The sequence below is a fragment of the Papilio machaon genome, chromosome 13, assembly GCF_912999745.1.
Source record: "Papilio machaon chromosome 13, ilPapMach1.1, whole genome shotgun sequence".
Taxonomy (NCBI): Eukaryota; Metazoa; Arthropoda; class Insecta; order Lepidoptera; family Papilionidae; genus Papilio; species Papilio machaon.
The window spans coordinates 1,187,531-1,193,672 of NC_059998.1; positions in this window are offsets into that span (position 1 = coordinate 1,187,531).

The window sequence follows — 6,142 nt, forward strand, 5'->3', positions numbered from 1 at the left end:
CAATTGTTTTGTAGTGAGATTAAATAATCTGACCCGGTGAGAGAGGCGCTGTCATCGTGGTCGTCTGAAAAAATGTAAATCCTACTTACGTGACTAGTTTTTGACATTGGCACGGGAGCGCTAGTGAGCTATTATAATTTAGTTTCACTTATGCACACCGGGTCAGATAAATTTGTCGGTCTATATAATTATACATCAACAGTGAGAACAACAAAGAATTGAGCTCTTAAAATGTCTGGGAATGTGTTTTTTATCATTTACTAAGCAGCAATAGCGACAAAAAATTACCAGTATAGCAGTCTGATCGGATTTTTTTTCCGTCTGCATTTGACGAGGGGTCATGAAATAAATTGCATACAAAATACGCGACGTCGCCAAAAAAAATCCTTTCATTGTAACACGGTGTCCTTAACAAATTTTCCTTTTACTATGATAGTGTATTTAGAATGGTAGTTGGATAATTGGACGTTTTGACAATAGCACTGTCTAACACAGTGCTATTGTCACAGTGCTTCTAAAAGCACGTTTGACATTTGTTACAACCTTTGACAATAGAGCAAAAAGACTAAGCAAATATACACCGTTGTACTAAATAAATTTTGTCACTTTTCGTAGAAGGCGAGGTAGTAACAATCACGTATGTGCTGACGCTGACACATTTTTATGCACGTGAACGGACTTAAAATTTTACACACATGAAGGACACAAGTTTAAAACTTATTATTCATGTTATTTGACAGAGGAAAATGCAAAAGCTTGACAGGTCCTGTCATTTAAAAGTCAAAGGTTACATTACACGCAGTGTTGCACTGCCATTACTTCGTTAATTCGATCCATTGAATTTGTATTCAAAGCAATTATCAGAAATTCCATTTGCATTTTGTATTCCATTATAATTGGCATCGTGTGTAATTTACATTATCTAATATTAGTTACCTACATCAAATTTTATTGTATTTATTAGGCTATTATGTGCAAAATTTTGAATTCATCAGCTCACTAAGTCTCCCCACTAGCCCACATAGTCCACCACGCTGACGTAGTACGGGTTAGTTGACTTCACACATATATTTTAATTTCTTCTCAGATATGTGCAGGTTGCATCACGATGTTTTCCTTCATGGTAAAAACGTAGGAAAATCGAAAAATACATTAGTACATGGCGGGATTCGAACCCAGGACCTGCAGATTGCAACTCAAGTGCTTAACCCCTGAGCGACCGAATCTCTCTGATTGAATGCAATTGTTTTTAATCCATACTAATATTATTAATGCGAAAGTTACTTCGTACCTCCAAAACGGCTCAACGGATTTCTACGAAGATTGGCACAGATGTAGAACTTAGTCTTGAAGAACACAGGCTATTTAGTAAGTTTTTTTTTTTATTAAAGTTGCGGGCAAAAGTGGTTTGAAATAAACGTAACTAAACACGGTAATATTAAAGCTGTTCAGGGAAGCAATTTATTCAGTTCAGGTTACGAGTATAATGCATCAAATGATTGATGGATTAATATACAAATGTTTGTTACCAAATAACTCGAGAATGGTTTGAATTTTTGGAAAAGAGATAATATTTTATAACTAACTAGCTGTCGCCCGCGACTCTGTCCTCGCGGCATTAAACAACTTAATAAGTAGCTTATGTGTTCTTCCAGACTATGTTCTACATCTGTGCCTTTCATCAAAATCTGTTGAGCGGTGCCGGAGATACTTTCCAACAAAAATCCATGCATCCATTCGTTTAAATATCCGCATTTATAATTTTAGTAAGATCGGATGAAAAAAGGTTTGTTAAAGATTATTTTCCTTAAAGAAGCTTGTCATAAATCTCGCAATCAACAGAATCATCGTAAAACTTACGTTTTATGACACCAAAGTTGTCTCCGAGTAGGTAGCAATACTATTACTCTATGTTAAAGCTGAGTTCCTCCTCAGTCTAATATTGCAAGATATTGGTGCTGTATAAATTGACCATTAGAGAACATTAAGCTATTAATATTTATAAAGCAATATAGTGAATGTTTATGTTGATTATATAGTATAATTTCATAACGCACTTATGATTATCAAGGTAAATGAATTTCAGTCAAATTATGGTATAGTTTAGGACGGTAATTTACCACCCATTTCGGTAAAATGCCATTTGATGCTTACAATGTAAATTGGTTGAATATTTATACCTACTTACATATAGTGAAATTAAATTTAAATTAGAAATTATATATACACATCTCACTGGCTGATAATGTCATTTATCGTCTATTGATTTATTTTAGAAAGACTGTGTTTACATTGATGATACATTCGTGTCTGTTTTTAAAGGTGAGTATAGACTAGAGCATTTACTTGTAACAGAACAACGAGCCGCTCTATGATATGTTGTTGTGTATCACCCTTTCACGAACCAGACGTGCTTTGGAAACTATGCTTTTACCTGTATGCATGAGAAAATGCTCTAGTGTATATTCATCTTAATAATCTGTAGTTATTATCAAGATAGGTTTATTATAATTTCTCATTTAGCTCTTTTCCATTGGGTTTATTTTTATTGACACATTTCCATCCTTCATAATCCGTTTTAAAAAACAGAGACAAGATGTGTCAATATAAGTGTCACGGCATTAGAATACCACATTTTGTTGTACAATACAAATAGACATACTATCTCAAATGGGAAGCGAATTAAATTCTTTGACTATAACACAAAGAATACGGAATACAATGACTAGTGAAATGCAAACGTTCGTTTATAGCCAAGTAATTTCCTTTTGACGTCAACTGCATTTGACGATCCATTTATTTTCAATTAAAGCTAGACACGAATGTATTTTAAGATAAAGAAGAATCATTTTCTTATGAAATCTTTAATCTTATCTTAGTTATCAACATTATACATGAATATTTAATGACATTTTTAATGTCCAAAAAAGTATATGAATAGTGCCTAAGGAGAACTATATATTTTGAGGGATTTACAGTCGTTGTCTCTCTCTCTCTCTTTTATACAAAACAATTTTAATAATCATTAGATAAATATTAAGGATCGATTATTGAGTTCGGCTTCTAGCTTTAACAAAAACAAAGTTAATTTACTCTTGTAAATTACCTTATTAATTCTGAAAGAAAAGCTCGCGGAGAATTTTTATGAAGTCGAATGAAAATTTAATTAAAGTTTATATTGAATCCTTGAACAATATAATAACATCGATAGAAAGTAAATTAGAAGTCACAAAACTCCTGCTTTTATTAGCTTCTTGCTACGGCAGAGTTGTTAACTTGTCGTTGTAGAAAGTTTGTTTTCTCCGAAACCTCTTTGTTATGAAAAACAATCATTCAATTTGAATCGGCAAAGAGCAATATAGTATACATAAGAATCTATATCAAGGAAAATGATAACGTCAATATTTATTTGCTCCTAGGACTTACTCGTTTGTTTTTTCCCACAGGATTTGAAGTCTTGCTGTGCGTTTGGTTCGTCTTTTTTCGTGCAAAGTATTTAAAGTGTACGACTACATCGTCTGACTTACGTCATCAGCTCATAGTTTTCTCGGCTCGAGTCTAAACTAAGTTGTGACTAGGTCCTAGTCAACTACCTAGGTCGTTGTCTCACAGTGGCTTTGGTTTTGGTTGACTTCACATACATTGCGGTGCACGCCGGTTGCATCACAATATCTTCTTTCTGCGTAGAAATTCATATAAAATTTGAAAATCTAAAATCATATTTGTACGGTGAAGTTCAAACCCAGGACCTATAGATTACAAGACAAGTGTTTAACCTTTGCGCCAACTACGCGCCTATCATCAATATCAATATCCTTATTTGATATTTGATATTTTTCTAAACAACAATAAGAAGAGAACATTTATTAATTTGTTTTCTATTACAGTTATATAAGTTGATAGATTTTCATTTGAGAAGCACGTTTTTCTTCCAGACCTCGTTAAGGCGATTCAGTAAATCATTTCAAAACACCCTGGCTTTATAAGTTTTCGCTTCTCGTATTTAAATCGGCAAAAGATTGACAGTTTTTTTTTGTGATTCGATATTGACTTTTACTTGACGTTTAGAATTTTATGTCGGATACTTCGTACACCTAATTTATTAGTAAAGGATATTTATTTCTTAGAATTCATCCACTTCTTTTTTTCATAGTAAAATCTTTCGACGAATAAAACAAAATGTAACACGTATTTTACATTAAGAAATGTATATATAATAAAAATTAAGACTCGAATAGGATATACATAAAATAAAAAATCAGCATCACAGCTTACTATAACTCCCCACCGAGGAGCTCGGAGCCCGGAGCCTACCCTAAGTTAGGGGTGACTAGGCCATGGTCAACCACGCTGACCAAGTGCGAGTTGGTTCACACATATTTTTGAATTTCTTCAAAGAAAAAAAAATATATTTTTTATAAAGAAAAAATATAGAATAAAAATATCAATTAATGTAACTGTTCTCGAGTTAAGGTTAAAGGATATCGCGCTTATCAACTCCGCGCCTACCCGTTAGCTTTGCACCACCTCATCTCGCTATCGACGCGGTCGAGTTTTAAAAGCGATGCTCAGGTTGTTCTTCGCGAATACCTTGCAAACAGTGCGGCGTCAACCCGTGCAAGTACTTATATTTTTCTGTTGTGTTTCTGTCAATACTTGTGTAAGAAATATCTTATCTTCTTGCGTATTATTTCTTTGAATTAGGAATCAATTTTGCTTATTTTGTACTACCTCATATTTGATTCCAGGAATTGCCATCTCATTAGAGGCAGGTAAATGATTTTTATTTGTAGGCTCTCAAAGCATATCTTGGTACTCCATCGAACATCATATTTATTTAGAAAAAGCACAAAAGCAGTTCACGTTAAAACGATATTAGAAAAATTTGTTATTACGGGAAAATAATTAATTTACTAAAATGTAGAAGTAGACATCTTCTATATATATAAAAGAAAGTCGTGTTAGTTACACTATTTATAACTCAAGAACGGCTGAATCGATTTGACTGAAAATTGGTGGGCAGGTAGCTTAGAACCAGGAAACGGACATAGGATAATTTTTACCCCGTTTTCTATTTTTGATTCCGCGCGGACGGAGTCGCGAGTAAAAGCTAGAACTTTATAGAAGACATTCCGACTAATTTTGAACCTCCTTTTTTTGATGTCGGTTAAGAAAGAAAGGAGGTCAATGTTGATTAGAAACAAGGAGTAAAAGGAAAAGATGATACTTTAAGATACTCAATTGTTGAAACGTAGTAAGTATAAAGCCGTTTACACACCTTCAATTTTAATTATACAATTTTAACTAAATAATGGGACTGTAGAAAACATCATCATCCCCCTGGCCTTATCCCACTTACGTAGGGTCGGCACACAAGGTTTTATGAACCTTAAAGTTTTGGCTTAAGTTTTTACGGCCGGCCGCCTGCCTGTCGCCAACCCTACTTGGGAGGAATTTTTTAAAATTAAATATAGCATAATAGCTAAATAATATAAAAATTAATTCTAAAAATACACCAAAAATAAAAATTAGTAATAAAAACTGTAGAAAACATACGAGTTTAAAAAGGTAACAGTTAAAAGGTGTACAGACAGCTTAAAGCTTCTATTTCTTGCTGATATTCTATTCACTTGTTCAAAAGCATGTTGCTATCTCTGTTTATCAAAGGGAATAAGAGACAGCATGTACAGGTGTTTCAGCAGTGGAAAATTACAAATACATAAAAAAATTCTTTCTTCTTTTAGATTTACGGAGAAGAAAATTAAATAAAAACAAATGTCTATTTTTCAATATGTTATCTTTACATCTACTCGCACAAGTGGCTTTTATTTGTTCATAATAAGCCTTAAAATAGATTTCTATTAGTGCAAGTCATCCTTCCAACATCAAGTTCATTGCCGCTTATGTAGATTCGATCGTTGAAAACAAACTTATTTCTATGAATACATTACTGACTTTTACAGACTTTACTTAAAAAACTTTTCGATGTATGTTTACTTAGTTGTTGTATAAAAAAATTAAAGTGACGCCGCGTATTCTCATTTACGAAACACCTTTCATTCACGTTATCCTTTTTAGCCGACTTCAAAAAGAAGGTGGTTATCAATTCGACTGTATTTTTTTTATGTGTGTTACCGCGATA